General features: G+C 44.7%; 1 protein-coding gene across 2 annotated transcripts in view; it reads left to right on the forward strand.

Moving 5' to 3' along the window:
* The window catches only part of RABGAP1L (RAB GTPase activating protein 1 like), a 427,010-nt gene that overhangs the window by 353,146 nt on the left and 51,988 nt on the right, over nt 1-21,876 (forward strand). The window lies entirely within an intron of this gene.

The raw sequence follows: 21,876 nt of genomic DNA on the forward strand, positions 1-21,876 counted from the left end.
AGTCCATTAGAAAAGGTACCTGCAGGGGGAGAAGGTGCAGGAAAAGCTCATTCATTCTGCGATTTATGCAGAACCAATGGGTTTGCGCACCTTAAACCCTGTTTTACCATGCAGGAAACATTCTATTTAATTGAATAGTATTTCCCTGCACGGTGTAGGTAATTAGCCCCTTTATTGTAGAAATAAAATTATATAAAATCTGCTCTTGACCAGACTTAATCTAGCATTGACTTCTTCACTGAAAATGGGGGGAGGGAGGCCAGCTGGCGTACATTGGGACATTTTGGGAACCTCTTGCTATTGTGGACATGCTAGGAAGGGAATCAGCATGCTTGGACTTGCAGTACCACCACACCTGTAGAATAGGCAGCATCATATAGACTAAATGGACAACATGTCACTTTAGATGGATTCGCTGCAGTGGAGCTACAATTTGACCATCTCTCTTTTATTAACAATATAATTCTATTATATAAAGTCTTAAGGGAATAAAAACTGAAATGTGCGTTTTGCACAAGTATTTTTGGCCAGTCACTTTGTATTTCTATGTACGTGTGTCATTGTTAGGCAGCCTGTGGCTACACTTATCTACTTTCATGCCTCCTTCCCCTCTGCTCCCACTGGTCAGGCACAGAAGTGGTTATCGCATCCTCCTCCATGATAACTGACGCCTGCACATTAAACAACACAATCTGCTAATAGTGTGATTACAGTTTGCAGAATGATCCCTGGATGTGAAGCTGTATCGGTCCTGGAGTGTAAGGAGTGGGCAGCCAGTATAGACTTGTACCCAGGAACAAAAACACATTGGGAATTTATAATAGCTACAAAATGTAATATAACTAAAGTACAATAAATAAATTATAGTGCACCTTTAACCTCCTCTTAGACATAACTTGCCAACCTACAGTTGTGCAGGGCCATGCTGAAAAGCCCTTTTCCCACATCTACCATACTATAGGTCCAGGCTGAAACGTGCAGCTGCCATATACTGCTCCTTGAACAAAGCGCAGGACACTACTGCAGCATTGCTAACCTAGAGCTGCTAATACTGAACATTTGTCCTGATTGTTAGGTTCCATGTCCAATCTGGATACATGTGTAGTCAGATCCAACCGTTCAGCATTTAGACCGAAATGCCAGCTCCCCTGGAGACACATTAGTTTGCATTACAGTCAGTGATGTGCATTTATTAAAATGTACAGTATATATACTTATGGGAAACACAATATTCATTGTTAGGGGCTCGTTTAAACTTATGTGCTGGGAAAATGAGTTTATTTGCATTTTATTGCACTTGTTCCAATAGGGTTTTCTGTGCCAGTGTTTCACTTCTAGAAACAGTGTTGTACCAGTTTTTAGATACGGATTATTCTTAATAATAAATCCTTTGTGTAATGCAGTGATTTGGGAGCTTTACAAATATTTTTCTTTTAGTACTTTGTTTTTGTACATCATATATTTTCTTTACTTAATGTGCTTTCCAAGTGTTTATATAGGTGTGAGCAAGCCCTGAATGTACTAATGCAGGATGCGATATAAAGATACTCTCCAAGCACTGATGATAATGCACACAATGTCCTTTTAGTACACACACAGCACGCTGGGTAGGGTTTCCTTGACAGAGTACAAGGACGCACTGTGTACCGATTCTCATGCTGCCTTGAAGCCATGTGTTCCTGCTATGTTCTGTTCTCAGTGTTTTATTATGTCCATCAGATAGCAGGACAGTATCTCTGCATAGAGGACATAGCACACTCCCTGTCATCTCTCATCCCCACACTCAGGTTTAGAGTATAAAGTATAGTTAAGTATAGTGGGCAACCTGCCATTTACTAAGCTTTATTTACAAAATTTCAGAAACATCCCCGAAAGAAATACATTGTTAAAAATGTTGCCTATAGGTAATAGGAAATCTCCACAGAAAGAGAGAGCTCCCCACCCAACATGATGTCCCTGGTGTGGGGGCTGATTCAAGGGACATTTTGTTGAGATTTTCAAGCACCTATGAGGAGATCACACTCAAATTTGGGTGAGGTTGGAAGACTGTGGTCTCTGAGGATAAAGGTTCAGTGATATGTTAATTGACAGTTTTTTTTATTGTCAGGATTTTTTATCTATTGTTGTTGTTATTATTTTCTTATTCAGGGTCCATAGGGTTCCACAGGGAGACCTTGGGGTGTAGGTGGTGGTTGAGGACCGGGCACCGAACAGTTAAAGTTTTGCTCCCAGAATGCAGCTGTCCTTCCCCCTAGCCAGAGGCACTTCAGTTTCGTCAGTGCCCGGCCGGAGTCGGGTCATCATTCTAACAGTGGGCTTCAGCAGCCCAAAAGCTTTTATTTTCATGATTTTCTTTATTTTACATTTAATCTTCTGGGCGTACAGCAACAGACTTTCCAAAGGACGTCTGCGCTGCCGCTCCATCACCCCTACGGGCCCTGCAAGCCAGCTCCGCCTGGTGCTCTCGGCAAGCATCCCGGGGACCTTGCTAGCCGGCCCCATGGACCGACCCAGACTGCAGCCCGTTTTCTATGGGGACAGGTAAGGCGGGTCACCTTTTGCGGTGGCACGCAGATGGGGGCAGTCTTATCTCCGGTTTCAGGGGACAGACCGGAGGTGCTGAGGTTGAACACTGGCTCTGACCACATGGTCCACTAGACCACCAGGTTACATATGGACCGGGAATCCAGCGTCCCGGTGGTTAACAATCAGCATGGGGAGGTCAGCTTTCCCTATTATAGCGGCCCCTCAGCTCAGGGTGCCATTCCTCTGAGGTCTAGCTTCTCTGAGCTGCTCTCCTCCTACCACGCCCCCTCAGAGTTCTCTGGTGGCCATCTTCTACAGGCTCAGCCACAGCTCTCTCAGGGAAATGCAGGGTCCGGTCCCCCTACATACCTCTCTCTGGAGACAGGTTATGTAGTACTATAGCCTACCAGCCTTTAAGGAGTAGTTGATTGTAGTGCCATTTTGCAGGTATATGTATATCTGCATTGTATGTGACTTATGCTAGCATTGCCAAGTCTGTATATTCTCTCTATACTGTCAGCATATATCTTTCCCTTTTTTCTCATCTTTGCCCTAACATACAGGTGTATTCAGGGTTTTCTGTACCTCATATTTCTTGTATTTGTGAAGGTTTTCACATACAGTTAGTTACAGCACTGTGCTATATTTGTGCTGTGCGCTCCTGCAGCTTGCCCAAGCATAAGACAGGATCAGTATACTGCATTCCCACTTGTATATCACATACCTAGTGGTTGCATATTACTCAGTACCATATTGTGGGCTATACTACTCTGCAGCTATGTCTAGCAAAAGCAAGTGTAGCAAGCAGCTGCACCCATACTGCTCTCATGCAAATTATGTGATGCAGGCTTAAATGAAGAGGATTTAATACATGATGGGCTATGTGCTAAGTGTTTTACCCCACCAGGCCCATCAGGCCCCCCCAGCCCCGGCTGATGAGCCCCTCATGGCTTCCTTTCAGGGCCGGAGTAACGGGGGCGATGGGCGATCGACCCTGGGCCCCCACACCTATTGGGGTTAAAGTGGACCGGAGGAGACTGAACCAGTTCCGCCTCCTACGGCCAACCTAACCCCAGGGCCGCAGGGAGGCTTCTTTTACCAGACACCCGCTGGTTACTTGTAACCAGCGGATGCCCGGCTCCCTCCCCGCAGCGGCAGCCGGAGGACGGAGCTCACTCCTGAGCTCCAACTTCCGGCTCACGCAGTGCACTATGGGAGAGACGTCATGATGTCTCTCCCATAGTGCAGAGGAGGAGCCGAGCGGATAGCAGCGGACGCGGGGCTTAGCTTAAGGTAAGTAGGAGCTTTATATATTTTTTTTTTTTAGTGCAAGCGGCTTACTGGGGGCACCACTCGGGGGGGCACATTACTACTGGGGTATTATTCGTGGGGGGGGAGGCATTACTACAGGGGGCACTACTCGGAGGGGGGGCATTACTCTTTGAGGGGGGAGGCATTACTAGGTGCATTATTGCTGGGGAGGGGCATTACTCGGAGGGGTAGGCATTACTACTGGGGGGCATTAATCAGGGGGCATTACTATTGGGGGCTCTACTACAGAGGGAGCATTAGTATTGGGGCATTACTACTGGGGGCACAACTACAGGGGTATTACTACTGGGGGATTTATAAAGGAGGCATTACTATTAGGCACATGCAGGGGGCATTACTATTTGGGGCACAACTACAAGGATATTACTACTGAGGGCATTTATACAGAGGGCTTTACTACAGGGGGCACTACTAATGGAGCACTGCATAAGGGGCACTACTACTGGGTGCACTGCATACGGAGCACTACCACTGTGGGCACTGACACTACTGGGGGCTCTGCATAAGGTCCACATTGCGCATACCCCCAGTTTGTCACATATAATAGGTGCCCCCACATGTTTGTTGCCCTGGGGCCCCCGCAGACCTTAATCCGGCCCTGCTTCCTTTTCTCACGTGCTGACCACTATTGTGGACCGCCTAGCAGTCCTGGCTGTAATTCCCCCTGTGGGGTTGCCACAACAGGTACAAGTAATACAGGTACCTCCTATGCCCCCTCCATGGGTAGACTTACTCTCTAAATCAGTACATAGTCTAGCAGTTACCTCTACAGCCTTTCAAAATATGTTGCAAGGTGAGAAGCCCCTACCCAGTAAGACTACTAAGCGTCCTGTGTTATCTTCGCAGTCTACGCAGCTCTCAGATTCTCAGGTGTCATCTGAGGAGGCAGAAGATGCTGATTTCTCTAATACTGAGTCCCCTTCGGGGGGAAGAAGCAGAGATTCAGTCTAAAATTAATATACCTGCTTTGGTGTGAGCGGTTAGATCTATCTTACAAATAGAAGATGATGAGCCTTCCCCCAAATTAAAGCACCCACTATTTAAACGACAAAAAGTGGCTTCAGCAGAGTTTCCCCTCTCGGATCAACTAGTTGAGCACATGGCAGAGTCTTGGCAGATGCTTAGTAATAGGTTTCAACTCCTAGTGGACAAATAGGGCCTACCAGAGGTGGACCTCATGGCTTCCCGGCACAATCACAAACTGCCAGTGTATGGGTCTAGAGCAATGTACACCGTGGTAGTCTTCGTAGATGCCTTATCAGTGAAGTGGACCTTCCATCTGGCGTACCTATTCCCTCCAGTCTCCCTTCTTCCTCGATATCTTCGAAAGTTTAAACAAGACAGAGGCACTGCCCTGTTGGTGGCCCCAGTATGGCCCAGACGGCATTAGTACTCAGATCTACGGAGCCTCTCCATAGATGCACCGTCCCTGCTACCTCAGCGGCCGGACCTGTTGTCTCAGGGTCCCTGTCTTCACCCAGACCCGGGTCGTCTGTCTTTGACAGCGTGGCTCATGAGACATCTCTCCTGAGGTCTAAAGGGTTTTCTCGCTCTGTGGTTCAGACTATGCTCAGAGCGCGTAAGCCAGCCTCTGCCAGGATTTACCATAGAGTGTGGCATACCTATTTCCACTGGTGTGATGCCAGAAGCTATGACCCTCATATGTTTTGGGTCTCTAGGGTCCTGGCCTTTCTCTAAGCTGGATTGGAACTTGGACTCTGCTTTACTTCGCTGAAGGTACACGTCTCTCCTCTGTCTATTTGGTTCCAGCGTAGAATTGCTTCACTGCCGGATGTCCACACCTTCCTGCAAGGTGTACTCCGCATACAACCTCCTTTTGTCCCTCCTGTGGCTCCGTGGGATTTGTCAGTGGCTCTTCAGGTCTTACAGGGAACTCAACTTGAACTTTTGGAATCTGTGGCTCTCAAGTGGCTCACAGCAAAGACTCTTTTTCTTCTCGCTTTGGCATCTGCCCGAAGGGTATCGGATTTAGGGGATCTCTCATGTCGCTCCCTATTTTATAATCTTCCATCAGGACAGGGCTGTTCTTCCGAATCGCCCTGGTTTCTTTCCCAAAGTGGTTACTCGTTTCCACTTTGTAAACGAGTAATCATAGTCGTTTCCAAATTGTAGTCCCAGCCTTCCTTCCAGACCTCTCGGTAGGTGAGGCCTCCTTGGATGTGGTCCGTGCTCTCAGGATTTATGTGGACCGTACCAGTTTACTGAGGAAAACAGACTTTCTCTTTGTGCTCTATGGATTTCACAAGAAGGGTTGGCCAACCAATAAACAGACATTGGCTAGTTGGCTCCTGTACCGGCTACTGTCACTGCTCATTTCACTCGCTCTGTGGGTCTCTCGTGGGCAGCACGTCATGGCGCCTCAGATGAACAGCTTTTAAGGTGGCCACGTGGTCTTCTGTTCCCACCTTTTTTAGGTTCTATGCCTCCGATACATTTGCCTCTCAGGCATGCTGGATTCTCCTCTCAGCTCAGGAGCGTCCCCACCCTTGAATAACTGTTTTGGGACATCCCCAAGGTATCCCTGTGGAGCCATATGGACCCTGAAGAAGAAAATTAGAGTTATGGTAAAACTCTTTCTTCGAAGTCCATAGTATCCACAGCGCCCCCTCTGACGCATTTGGGGCTATGTTTCCTGGTCACCAGTTTCCTGTCTCCTTCTGTGCGAGAGTGTGATTCTTATGTGTACCAGTCTTCCTCTTCTCCTCTCCTCCTCCGCCCTTAGGCTTGTAATGAGCTGAAGTGCCTCGGGGGCAGGGTATAGGGGGAAGGACTGTTGCATCCTCGGAGCAAAGCTTTAACTGTTTGGTGCCTGGTCCTCAACCACCACCTACACCTCAAGGTCTCCCTGTGGGCCCTATGGACTTCGAAGAAAGAGAGTTAACGAAGGTAAGTTATACCATAACTCTCTGATTATTAATAATAATAATAATAATAATAATAATAATAATCTACTGCACAATGGGCAGTCGCACACAGCGGTTATGTCGGACGCAGTAGTGATTTTATTTTTGCTTCTGCGTTTGCATTTATGTTTCACTGCGCATGTGCCCAGATTCTGTGTACACAAAGTCTGAGATGCGATTGAGGCACACAGGAGATGGGCGTTCTCAGAAATGTTTTGAAATTTTAACGGACGTTCCTGGGCGGTGGCTTAGTGGACACACTGGTATGGTCCTTATTGGCATGTTATGGGAATGTCACAGATAGTGGATGGGTAAAGAGACACAGAATCGGTCACATAGGAGGCCATATTCAGACGGATAATCTGCACCTGTCATACTGCAGGGTAAAGTTTCCTTGGTGCGATCAACTCCAAGTGGTATACGGACGCTGGAAGTGGGCTTCCCAGTCCTTGCACACTTGGACGCACGACTGTACACTAGGGAAGGACTTTGTAGCAGCATCTGCATCGAATTGTAAAGAGAAACACCGAAGTGTGTTATTAAGGCTTATAGCATTGTAGCCCAAATAGAAGCAAAATTTCGGCTTCACGATGCCTCTGTGTGTGGGCGCGTGTGTGCGCCTGATGGTGGCCCCTGGTATTAGTGGGTTTGTTCACGCAGTCGCAGTGTGGAGGTGAGTGGAGACCCAGGGAATTTGACCTAAGCTGTAGACCCTTTGTAGTGATGCATTTTCATTTGTTGCATTTTCACCAGTATTTTCTATTGGCAGTACACGTTTACCGATTACGCATGGGAAATTGCTCATGCTACGTTCTAACATTTTAAATGTGGCGTTAACATTTTAGAAGGCACCATTTACTTAACCTTATTTTTAATCAGTTTTCATGTTTCTTAATGTCCTAGGATGAATATGTTCCTATACCCATTTACTGCACGAGTCTTCTTCAGGAAATCCTGGAGGATTTTATTTTGAACAAGCTTTATATCACAATTGTGCGTTGGGTTGCCAGATAGAAAAAATAAATAACTAAAAAGGAAGTTTTACTTGGGAACTGGCAAACCACAGGGAGTTGTGCTTAGCGAAACTGGTTTTCAGTTTCACATACAAGGAAATTTGTATTTACTGTTGTTATGTGGCTGCGAGATGCCACGAGTGAGAGAAAGTGAAATTTCTCTACACTGATGAACCCTCAGTGGCCACCATTTAGTTACTGTGCCTGCCTGGCTTTACCTTGTAAAATCTCAGAGAGATACCAGGAGAGTAAAGATACGTAACTGATCAAGAAAAGAGCCATTGCCCTTATCAACCTATCAGATTCTAGGGGCAAAATTTACTAAGTGACGGGTTGCGCCATGTTTTAAAACCAATGGTTATCGCCGTGGATTGACGATGGGCGGGTTAATGGTAAAAAATACTGAACTTACTAAAGTTAATTTTGACCTTATTAACTCAACTTTCCGTCACTGTCCATCCGTATCAAAACCCCAAAACACAATGGAGTATGCAGGGGGGATTCTGAGTACCTAGAAACCCTCCAAGCCATTGCCACAGTTGACCATTTTTTTTATTGTGAGACTTAGAGCTTTGTCTCTGTCATCGGAGCTCCGAACTGGTTGTGCCAGTGATGGAAGTTTCTGAGTCTTAGCCACAGAGATGGCTGAATCTAGAGGAGATGCTGCGGCAACACGCAGCTCCTCCCAGACAGTTCCCATGGGGCTTTGAGTTCTCAGTGACTCAGTTGCTGCACTCCTCCTCTGTCCGGACAGGTGCAGGTAAGGCACCTGCATCATATTACGCACTGTGGGCCGATTCAGAGCCGGACGCTCTTTCAGAGCGCTCACTCTGAATCAGGGTGGCTTTTTTTTTGTGAGCTGGCCGCTCGCTAAGCTGTGGGTGACCACCCACAGCTTTTGTGAGCGGCCAGGTGATGGTCGCGATGAGACCCTTGTGGTAGGGTCTCATCCATCTAATAGGGCCGTCTAATCTAATAGAGCCGGAAGCTCACTACTGAGGCCGCCCCCAAACTGCAGGCGTTCCTTTGGGAACACCTCCGTTTGGCCACACACCCCCTGCCCGCCTCCAAAACGGGGCGAGCTGTCAATCAAAATCAACAGCCGCCCCGTTTTGGTGCGAGACCCGTAGCGATGGAGCGCCCGCCGCTGGCTGGATATCGCACATGCGCACGCCGGAACCAGCTCCGGCTTGCGCATGTGCAGTGAGGGACCATCGACGCGAGCGGGTCTGAATATGGCCCTGTGTATGGCGCTGTGTTCATTGATGTAGTGCATGTTGTTGCAATAGCATCGACGTTTCGGTCCCACACAACATGGACCTTTTGTCAAGATATCTGCACAAGTGATCATATTCCACATACAGTATATACCCAAGCATAGGTAAAGACACACCCCAAACAAATTAAACAATCACTGAAAAATTAAAAACACATGAAGGCTCTAAATGTCCCACTATTAAACAATTCATCTAGATCACAGGTTCTCAAACTCGGTCCTCAGGACCCAAAACAGTGCATGTTTTCCAGGTCTCCTCACTGAATCACAAGTCAAATAATCCCCACCTGTGGATCTTTTAAAATATGTCAGTGAGTAGTGAATATACCTGTGCACATGCTAGGTGACCTGGAAACTGTTTGGGGCCCTGAGGACAGAGTTTGAGAACCACTGATCTAGATCCATCAAGTGCTGACATAACACACTGTTCATATGATGATAAGCAATATCCACCTTTATGTCATAAACAGTACATATGATGATTTGTAGGTCACATCTAGTACTTACATCCCCCGATCACCGGCGAGCGCTCCATCATGGGTTATGAAACCGTCCCCCCCCCCCCTCCCAACCGTGGAGAGCTGACGTGTCCCCATTCAAAGCCCCAATGTATTACCACTTCCTCCATCTGGAACTCATAAGTCCGCCCATCCCAGCAGCGGTATAGTGCACTCCACAGGGAAAGTATCACTGCGATTCATGGGACCAAGAGCTCCTATAACTTCCTGCAGTTGGAATGCAATGGCCCGCTCAGCCTATCAGCTGCTTCATTCATTCCAACCCACAGCCATGATGGCAACTATAAGCAAAACAAAACAACTCTATATAAATACATTCAGGTATATAGAGCATCTCAGATGTGAAGCCAATATTATAGAAAAATTATCATGAGGTCACATTAATAATAAGTAATATAATATAAATTGGTCACAGACTATATCGCACTAGACCAGCAAAAGAATGAGAAAAGTGGAAAAATATATATATGAAAACTCAAAAAAATTATTCTAGGTGATGCACCCCTTATGTAAGGTCATTAATCCAGAAATATTTCAAATTGGATCAATTTGTTTAGTCCACGAGGCCTGATGATATCACGTTTGTGTATCCACATCGCTTCTCTACGCCACAGCATGTTCGCTCTATTACCAACCCTTAAATTACGACCACTTCTTAAGCTGATCAAGGGTCTTCTTGGTAGATGCTGTTTTAGATTAGGGTCTGTAACCACTACATGCCAGTGCACCTTCACCGCACTGCTAATAATAGAACCAGCTGTATCAAATGTCGTACTAGTGATGAGGATTCTCTAGGTCCCCATTCTATTTCCTCATACTACCATTGGCAAAGATATATTTTGGCCTCTCCAGGCATTTGTTGACAACCCCAACACTGTATCCTCTGTGGATAAACCTAGAACCCATCTCCTTTAGTTGAATCTCTGTCATATCTAGGTCCGAATTATTTTGAGGCACTCTTAAAAATTGAGAGATCGGAAAATTACATTTCAAAGAGTCTGGATGATGACGATCATATGAAAAATGGGTGTTACGGTCTGTAGGGTTCCTTTACAGTCTGTGACCATAGGTGTTACCAGTGGTATAGACAGTGACATCAAGAAAATTAACTTGTTCATAATCAAATAATGAAGTGAACTTAATAGTTGAATCCATCTGATTTAGGTATGCAAGCATTTCCAGTAGAGCCTCCTCAGTACCCCTCCAGATGAGGAATATGTCGTCGAATGTAACGACGATAAAAGACTATACTATCTCCAAGCAGCGGGCGGATGTGGATGGTCTCGTATGCATCAATGTATAGACTTGCATACGATGGGGCTGTCACGACCTGGCCCTTGAGGTTTCCAGTCAGAGGACTGAGTGTCTGTTTACTGCTGCATCCCCACGTAGTCACCCAAAGAGGAAAATACATATGACTTCAATTCCGGGTGTTGACAAGACCTGACCAGAGGCACAGAGTCTAACTCATTGGAGTGACCACTCCAATTGGTATATGGGTTTTAGCTGCGCGCAATGAGCAGGTCTTGGCCCCCTGGTCAGAGACCCAGAAATTAGCAACCGACAGGGAGATAAGTAGACAACTGAGTGGCTGAAGATTATCAGTGGTGAATATCGATGATCACTGATGTTAGTAATACTGAAGTATATTGGTAGAGACCATGTAGAATATCACTGGAGAAATATCAGTAGTGACCGATGCGGAATATCACTGGTAGTGACTTCAGTGTTCTCCCCAGGCTGCTTTCTGCAGGCGCATAGCCCAGCAGAAACAGCTTGCCGCCCGGCACTTTTCCCCGCTGATCCCTGCTGTGAAACGCTGGCCTCTGAAGTGACCGAAGGCTAAAGAAGCCTCTGATTGCTTCAGAGGCAAGCGTTCCCAGGGATGCACTGCGCGGGTGACGTCATGACGTCACCCTCGACGTGAGGAGCCTGACACGCGCGCCTGCTGATCCAGTCAGCGCGAGGTAGCGGGAGCAGCCAGCATGTAAAGGTAAGTTCTGGGCTGGGGCCAGGACTGCATAAGGGACACTATTAAACCTGGGGGCACTGCATAAGGGGCCAGCCTGGGGGCACTGTATAAGGGACACTAGTAAATCTGGGGGCACTGCATAAGGGACACTATTAAACCTGGGGGCATTGCATAAGGGGCCAGCCTTGGGGCACTGCATAAGGGACACTATTAAACCTGGGGGCACTGCATAAGGGACACTATTAAACCTGGGGGCACTGCATAAGGGGCCAGCCTGGGGGCACTGCATAAGGGACACTATTTAAGCCAGGGGGCACTACATAAGGGACCAGTCTGGGGGCACTACTTCAGCCAGGGGCAATGCATAAGGGCAAAGTTAAACTACAGGGGGCAATGCATAAAGGGGAAAACTACAGGGGGCACTGTATAATGGGCACTTTTGACTGAGAGCCAGTGGGGGAGCAGCCTGAGACTTGTTGGGCTGGATTGGTAAGGGAGATGCCCCTTTTCCCGGCGTGCACATAATTGCGAAGTCCCCCACCTGGCTACTTTTGGATGCCACCCGGCTGGAAAAAAATTCTGAGGAGAACACTGGACTTATGTTTGATATAACTGAAGTGACTGATGTTGAATATCAGTGAAGAATATTGGTAGTGACCGGTGCTGAATATCACTGAAGAATAACAGTAGTGACTGAAGTTAAATATTACAGAGACTGATGAAGGGTACTGAGGATACAACAGCATGGAGCCAGGAACAGCGATCCGAAGCAAGAAGCTACGGGAGAAGAAATGTTGTTCAGACGACTTCCTGTTTCCAGGAGTCCTGCTTTATACCCTTAGGTAGCCGTCGATTGGAGGAGAGAGTCAGCTGAGAGGTGACCAGGCTGCTATTGGTGGAGGGTCCGGTCAGTGGAGAGAGACAATATGATTGCGCCCATGACAGCAACCACAGGAATTCCAATATGGAGGATTGCGTGGAAGTCAGCAGGGCCACGGGGACAATATTCAGCATGTCATCCGCCACCACACCTAGAGTCTGACTGTGCGGCTAGTCAAGGGAAGCCGGCGCCGCCTTGAGTAACGGCCCATCCCAGGCTGAATCCTGACGGGCTATATTTCTTCCCATCGCAGTACCCGCTGTCTCAAAATAGTACTGTCCCCCATAACGGAAATAGTTGCAAGTGAGGATCAACACCAGCAAATTAACCAAAAACTCTGATAGTGGAGACCCACGGTGACAGAGTGACAAAGCCCGTCTGACAACAGCAATGCCCTCTCGTGTGGAATAACTGAATACACGGTCGATATTTCCATACTTACCATTTTCTGTTACAGGTAAAGTACTGATACTTCTTAAGGAGTCATTCATATCTTTAAGGTAACTCCCTATATTTGTAACACAAACTTGGAGGAAACTATCCACATATTGAGCCACTGGGGAAAAAAGTGAGTTACGACCCGTAATTATGGGCCCCCCAGGTGGTCTCTCAAGGATCTTATGTATATTGGGCAATAAGTATAAAATTGAACAGATTGGAAAATCTGTTTTCAGAAATCCAAAGGTATCTGAGTCAATCCAACCATTCGAAAATACCAAATCAAGAATCAAATCAATGTTGTTCTTAAAACTCACCATAGGGTCACCATTCAGTGAACAATTAGTGGCACTGTCGGCTAATTGTCGTTTGGCCTCTGTCATAGTGAGTAGTATCAAGCACAACCATTGCTCCACTGTGTTTTAATTGTTCAGTGATTGTTTAATTTGTTTGGGGTGTGTCTTTACTTATGCTATGGCATATATGTGGGATATGATCACTTGTGCAGATATCTTGACAAAGGTCCATATGTGGGACCGAAACATCCATGCTGTTGCCGTACGGCTGTAACTCTGCACATTAAGATGCTGGAACAAATATTACCTGAATTAAGACTGTTGAGAGCTCCCCTTATTCATCGTTTTATATATATATATATATATATATACAGTACACACACACAAGTGCCAAAAGTACCTCCTGCGTTGTATGTGGATGTGTTGCTACCACTGACAATTCTAGCCAGATGTCGCTGGTCATGATCATTAAGCACTTGTTGTTGTCCACTGCGCTGTCCCGGTACACTCGTGACACCGTAGATCGAAGAATGTTGAATGCCCACACAACATCTATCCAAACCACGCCTCTTATTTACTTAACCACAACAGGTCACACTGTATCTGCTCAAACCACACCTCATGATCACCTAAACTATGTGTCCAAGCCATGCCTCATGACCACCTAAACCACAACAGGCTTCATCCTAACCACTCAAACCACGTCTCATATTTACCTAAATCACAACAGGCCACAATATATCATCCCAAACCACGTCTCATGACTAGGGAGAACAATCCTGGGATTTTGGACTAAAATTGGTGGAATTTGAATCCCAGGATTGGAGCTTCCAATCCCGTGATTTCGGGACTAGTGATCGCATGCGCTGTTTAGTTTTCTTTAATGCCAGGCAGTGCTAAGAACATGCAGCATTCGCTCAGACGCTGCCCCTGGCTGTGTGCAGCGTAACGTGACATCAGAGCGTCAGCTTGCCCCTTCAGCCGCGCCCGCCTCATTGACCAACTCAATCCTAGGTATCCCGAAAATCCCGACCCGTAATTGGCTTCCATACTCATGACCACCTTAGCCACAACATACCACACCCTAGATACCCAAACTACACCTCATATCACCCTAAATCATAGCAGGACACACACTGCCCTCCAAATCATGCATCATAGCCACCTAAACCATCACAGGCCACACCCTGTCTTACAAACCACATCCACCTGTATTGCAACATGCCACACCCTATTGAATGCCTAAAATTGTGTATATAGTTGTAATGTTGTCGGAGCAAGAACATATTTTTAGGTTCTTTCAAATGTTTGTATTATATGAAATCATTTAATTCTTTGCAAATATAGAATAAACTATTTGTGATGTCAGAATATCTGTATATTTATACATAAAAAAAAAAAAAAAACTGCCTGGATAGAAACAGCCACCAATTGAACCAGTATAATAATTTATTGTGACAATAAAGATATTTTGCTACACAGTAAAAATAACTGACTAGTCACTGCAAAAATGTATCTGTGTTCAGTCTAGAATATACATAGATCAGCGCTGCTGATCATACAATGAACTAGCATATAAAAATAATGACACACAAATCATACGGAATGGGTATGAAGTCCCTGCGGAATATCCCGATGCTGGAAGCCCGAAGGGAGAACATCCCGACAGGGCAGGTAAGTAACCCTATCCCTACTCCTCTCACCCCCTTACCCTAACCCTCCCTTAGTGGTGCCTAACCCTAACCTCCCCCCCCAGTGCCTAGCCCTAACTGCCCGTCAAAAAACCTAACCCTAACCCCACTATGCTCCCTAAACCTAACCCTCCCCCACGGCTAATGGTAAGGATCTGTCCCGGACCTCAAATGTCCTGCGGCTCACTATCACTGCTGGGTCCCGCTGGCTATAGTATTGGGACCATGTGCTGTAGTGGTCAGCACTAGGGCATGCAGTGTGCCAGGATCAGCAGATACGCCACGTCTTAGTGAATTGTAAACCTCAAATCAGGGTGCTTGATGGAAAGGAAAGGCTCTTGAGCTCAGTCTGGACAAAGTGAAGGTAAGCAAGGCAGAAACTAGTTTTGTCCAATACTATAGAGTTTTTCAAGCTCTGTGTATATATATATATATATATATATATATATATATGCGCTACGGTAGTTATATGGCATTCACATGAAATATGTGATTTACCTTAAAAAGTTTAAAATGTTATATAATATAGGGCCTGATTCACTACCGATCGCAACTGCGATTACGCACACAATCGACCTATTGTTGCTTTCTGCGCATGCATATGCATCAGAACCTGCCACTGCGATCGGGACTGCAATCGCAGTGACTGCGCAGACCCATTGCAGAGTGATTGACAGGAAGTACCCTTTTTTGGGAGGTGATGGGGGGGTGGTCGGCAAAATGCAGGCGTGCCAGGGCGTTGCAGGGGCGTGCATAAATTATCCACTGTGATGCCCTACGCAGCCTGAGGACTCATAGCGTGCGATACAGTTAGCAATTTCTGAGTAAGGTCAGAGCTTGTGCTAGTGTGCGGGAGGCTACGATGATACTCGATTGTACCGATGGTTTTGTAGTCTTGCTAAACATTACGAATGTGTGTAAGGTAAAGTGGGCGTCCTTATGTTGTGCTGTGACGGCATAGCGATCACAGTGGATTAGCATACTATCGCAGTGAGACTGCGTGCGTAATCGCTATTGCAATCGCCGTTGCGATCGGTAGTGTATCATACCCTTAGTACAGAATGTTACTTAGGTAATCATATACATGAAGCTAATGGAATATAACATGAAGGGGTTTCCTAACAGCCCTCTCACCATGACTGGAACAGTCTTCACCTCACATTTTCTTCTAATTTACTACTGTTAATAATGTTTTACTATTCATGACTACAGACAGTCATTTTGTGGGGACAGCAGATTTCGAATCACTAGGAACCTGTGGCATTAGCAGACAGTATTTTAGGACTGTACACTGTAATCAATAAGCAACATAGAGAATAACTATTAAGGTGCCCATACACGGTAAGATTTTTTTTACCCGATATGGACAGTTTCAACAGGTTTTAGAGACCAATCTTATGAAAATAGGTGTTTCGTGTGCGTTCTGCAACCCCGATGCGCGTCCCCGCCGTTTTCTAGTTGGATCGCAGATCAGATGGTTTTGCAGAGAGATCTACGATCTTTTGAGTACAATGCGATACACTTCTATGCATCTTATCCTATGATCGGAATGCTCAATCGTACACCATGTGACCACATCTTATGAAAAATTTCAAGGGAAGAATTTCAAGGGCAATCGTATAACACATCTTACCAACTTTGAATTGCACCGTGTATGGGGGCCTTTAGGTAGCCCAGTTGTATGGAATGGTCTTGTACATACTTTGTAGTGGAACAATTTATCATCTTAATTTTTTCGTGCAAGAAGACTAGTCCTCAGGACATGTCTACAAAATTTGGGAAGTGAGGGTTCACTAAGTCTTTTGATTGCATTTCATAGAATATTAAGATGAAGTATGACAGAAGACTATGAGGGGTATTCAATATGAAACGTTAACTTCACTGTCGAAGTTAACCTTTCATATCGGAGTTTTTACCTGCGTTAAAGTTAAGTCAGGGATTTAAATAGCTGCAGCAGGTGTTTTTTCCCGACATTGAAGAAGTGTTGCAGAAGAGCACTTAGGTTATTTTTTTCATTTTTTTAAGTGGTGCCATCAAATTTGGTGTACATGAAAATGGGTACTAACATATTTTTAAGTCCCTAAAGTAAGTTTTTAAAAATTCTGCATTTGTATACCTGCCGCTATAATTCTATTCTAGAAAACATCTGCTGCATACTTGCAGAATAGCCCTGAACCTATTTCCCTATTGTTAATCATTTTTTCCCATTTTTTTTTGTTTTCACCCCAATTTTTAAACACATTTTTTGGAGTGTCCCTATTTTTTGTAAGCTTTTTTTGACACAGTTCTTTTTTAAATGTCATTCCCAGGGGTGCAGGCTATTTTTTTTAAGCCTGCACCCCAAAACCCCAATTCTGCACTTTTTTTCGACACCTATTCAATGATGAAAAGTTATCCCCGTTTTTTATCAAAGACTTTTCAAAACTGTGATAAGTCTTTGAAATTGAATATGTTGTACAAGTAAAACCTGCGATAATGACGTCATACCTCCAATATTAACGCAAAAACGATGTTTTCGCTCCCATATTGAATACCCCTGTAAGTGTTGTTAAAGCAAATTCTTTGTATTTAACAGTTAAAATCACGCTCACATATTGCATGAAGTAATTACAACATATACAATACAGTGCTTGAAGCTGCTCTCCCTCACAGCAGACACCAGATGCAATTGATCAGGAAGACAACTACTACATCGCTACAATGTGGCAGCAGCAAGCCCTTAGAAGACTATTGCTGTTTCCTTCTTTCATCCAGTGCTCCCAGCTTGTGTCTCTACAGTGGTTACACCTGTGCCGGTGAATTTATTTGGTTTCTCCTTGTGGATCTTCCCAGCTAGTGGTGTAGTGTATTCTTGCTGTCAAACATAAATGAAAATCCCCATTTATACTCTACTTGTTTTATATTTGTCTTTTAAGGGTAGCACAGTCATTTTAAGTTGTTTTTTTGGTGTATATGGCATTACCCATTATAGGGTATATATACAGTACTGTGCAAATGTTTTAGGCAGGTGTGGAAAAAATGCTGCAAAGTAAGAATGCTTTCAAAAATAGAAGTGTTAATAGTTTATTTTTATCAATTAACAAAATGCAAAGTGAATGAACGGAAGAGAAATCTAAATCAACTCAATATTTGGTGTGACCAGTCTTTGCCTTCAAAACAGCATCAATTCTTCTAGGTACACTTGCACACAGTTTTTGAAGGAACTCAGCAGGAAGGATGTTCCAAACGTGATGCAGTTAATTAACCAATGGCCGGGATCCTGATCAGCTGGAGATGCTGACGCCCGGAATCCCGATTAGCTGGAGATACCAATGTCGGAATACCGACAGCCAGCATCCCAAAAGTAAGTACGGCGGGACGGGTAGCTATTAGCCGCGGGGGGGGGGGGGGGTTAGGTTTATGTGCCCTTGGAGGACTCAGACTGCAGGAGGGGGTAGATTAGGGTACAGACAGGGGGATTAGGGTTAGGCACCATCCGGGGGAGGTTAGGGTGCAGGAAGGGGAGGGTTAGGCCCCCCCCCGGGTAGGTTAGAGTTAGGCACCCCAAGGGAGCATTGGGGTACTTACCAGCCATAGTCGGGATTCTGAACTGCTGGCTTCCACCGTCGGGATTCTAACCAGCGGCTTTACAGCCGCCGGCATATAATACCCAACCCGTTCCAAACATCTTGGAGAACTAACCACAGATTTTCTGTGGATGCAGGCTTGCTCAAATCCTTCTGTCTGTCCAGACAAACTCAATGATGTTGAGATTAGCGCAGTATTAGGGCATTCTTTTTGGGGAGTGTGTGTGTTTATGTGTGTGTATATGTATGTATATATATATATATATATATATATATACACATACACACACACGAGGGCTGATTGAAAAATAAAAATGTTCAGATCCTGTGGAGTCATCTGATTCTGAATAAAAAAAAAATCAGTCTCATTACTTTTCAAAGTAGTGTCCTTCACATTCAATAAATTTTTTGCAGCGTTTCAGCAATGATTCAAAGCCGTGCAGTAGATTGTTTTGTGACATCACTTTAGTGTTGCAGCTGTGGCATTTTTTACTTCATTGTCTGTTGATTACTTCTTACTGCGCAATCGTTTTTTCAGGGTTTTGAATGCCCAGAAATCACAGGGCGCTAAGTCCGGGCTATATGGAGGGTGTTCCATTGCTGTCCCATTAATTTCAGTCAGTCCTGCCATTGCAACAGCAGCAACTAGTGGTCGGGCATTGTCTTGGAGCAAAAACCACTGTTTCTTCAGCAAATGTGATCTTTTCTTCCTCATGGCTCCATGCAAATGGGTTTTCAGGATGTTTGCATAGTAGTCACCATTAATTGTCTGTCCACGGGGAACCCATTCCTGTAGGATCATACCGTGCGAATAAAAGAACAGAAGAAGCATGACTTTACACATCGAAGGAATCGCACTGAATTTTTTGGCGGAGGCGAATTTGCGTGTTTCCATACACTGGACTCTTGATTGGATTCTATATCCATATTTTAGGATTTTTCTGAATACCAAATCCAGTTAAAAAAAAATTGAACTAAGAAATGTTCTAATTCATCATTAAACCATTTCAGAGTAACACGGTATTAAAGCTTAAGTACTAAACAGCATGACATAGCATAACTACCAAATAGTGTCACTGGGGAGCGAGTTGGGCAACTCACTGAAGCTAGCAGGAGTCGTAGGTGGTAATCAATTCAGTAGTCAGTGAATCCTGTTCCTAATGTCAGGGCCAGCAGACAGAATCATGGACACTGAAGGGGAAAAGGAGACCAGAGAGCAGAGCACTGATGACATGGAGTGTAGATCCGTGCGTATAAATATGCAAGGACTGAGACGCCCACTCTCATCATCTGCAGATGCTGTAACACCACTCGGTGCGTCTTTAGACACATTTATCGCTCACACAATTGAAACTTGCACCAGCCCTGGGGCAGGTTTAGAATTTCAGTCTGATTATTGTGAATGACTTGAGCGTCTGTATAAGTAAACACTTCAGCAACTCGCCCATAAGACGGTCCATCTCCGTGCATCTGATTAGTCACCGCCCAGGAACGCCCAGCACTTTACCAAGACATTTCTCATCCCGTTTTTAGGGAATTTTGCGCACGTGCAGTAGCGAGAAAATCGCTCAACTACGTGAACATTGGCATGGCGTGCGTCTGCAGTGGGAGAAATCTGGTTAGGAGGAGGCATTCTGCATGTGGCCCTAATTATCTAATGCAAGTTTATGCTTCTTTCACAAGCACAATAGCCATTTAATAATAAAATATTTATACACCAACTGCATGTAATGTCCAGGGACCCATTGCTGCTGAGCTTAGGGCATCTGATGCCTCGCAGAGCTTGGAACTCTATAATCACATTCATGTAGTCTATTCTGAATTGAATTAATTTAATTATAGTACAGCTTTTTGCATTTTAAATACAGTACCCGTCAATAATAGGTGCAAAAAAGAAATTAGATTGGCAAATTCACAAGGCTGGGGAATAGGAACATTTACAAAGACATAACCTTTCCAGGGACTAACAATCTTCCGGGGTTGTCCCTGAAAATTACAGTTTAGTCTATCATGTGTGAGTGGGTTTAATTGGCGGGTGTCCATAGTGATGTAAATGACATCTGGAGATCCCGTATTGTGTGGGTCAGCATTACAAAACCTCCCAACTTAATACTTACCAGTTTCACATACCGCACCCTGAAATCTCCTGTTCACAAAGAAGCATTGTTACCAGCAGATTGTCAGAGTCCACGCATGTTCAAGATGTAAGTGAGCAGGATAAACAGGGTCCATTTAACAGGCTCTGCAATATAAATGACCTGCGAGACCAAGGTATGCCCAGCAGACAGAAGCCATTTACTAGACAGCCCCTAGAGGGCAGCCTTGCGCAGACTAGCTCATTTATTTTAAAACTAGACACAATGAGGCTGAGGTTACTGAAAAAGGTGGTACATAGCATTGTTTTAAGCTGTTTTATGGAGATGTTCAGGAGCACCTATTCACCCAAGGCATTTCACTAATGTCCCTTGTTGAAGCTTATTTTGTACTGTAAATGTAAAGCACTTTGAGGCCTTTAGGAGAAAAGCGCTATATAAATAAAATTATTATTATTATTGTTGGGCAGATATTTTAATTTGGTATGCTACATGCATTATATTGATTGTCGTCATATCTCTGACTATTGCATAAGATATCAAACAGATTTCCATAAAGAAATATTAAGTTACAAAAAAATCCTTTCATGTTGCCATATATGCAGATCAGTGCTGTTTCTGCTCCTCTTATTAACATTTGTGCAGTATTTCCTTTGTAGTGTTTTGTTGTACTTACTGAAAGCTGGTTTCTGATCTATTATCAGTCAATGAGTATTGTATGCTTGTGTATGACATACATAGTGCTCCTCTGTACTGTGTGCTGGTTTCATACTGCTGTGCTCTCCTTTGTGTGTTAGTGAGAACGGCAGGCACACCTGAAACACTCCATTTTTAGGATCATTATTCCTGCCAGCAGCTAATTTGTGTGTTGCTAGGGAGAAGCTCATTTTTAAGATTTCAAGGAAGTTTTTAAAAAAGGTAAATTGTGCATAAAAAAGGTGTTTTCAGGCTTTTATTTTTTCCCGATTGTAGTTGAAGGATTGGAAACCAGTTATCCGGCAATTGTTTCTGCATTAGATCATGAATTGTGCTTTGCCAGAATACTGTTGGAATAGAACATGCTGGGAGTTGTAGTTCAGTAAATTCTGCAGAGGTATGGGTGTCTTAAACCTACTGTGGTGTCTACAGTTATATTGTTATTTATTTCTATATATTGCGGCTGCACAAGCAGAAATCCCTCCACATTTGTAAAGTTTTTACATCAGGTGCAGTATAAAATGTTGACTTAGACGTTATACCGACATGCCGTTGTGTGTGTTGACAGTATGTCGACATATTTTTCTACCTTTATTCCTAACCTAAATTGCAGCCTAACCCTAACATTAGCACTAACTGCAGCCTAACCCTAACA

Source organism: Taudactylus pleione, unplaced genomic scaffold, assembly GCF_031769625.1.
Source record: "Taudactylus pleione unplaced genomic scaffold, aTauple2 ptg000230l, whole genome shotgun sequence".
NCBI classification, from domain to species: domain Eukaryota; kingdom Metazoa; phylum Chordata; class Amphibia; order Anura; family Myobatrachidae; genus Taudactylus; species Taudactylus pleione.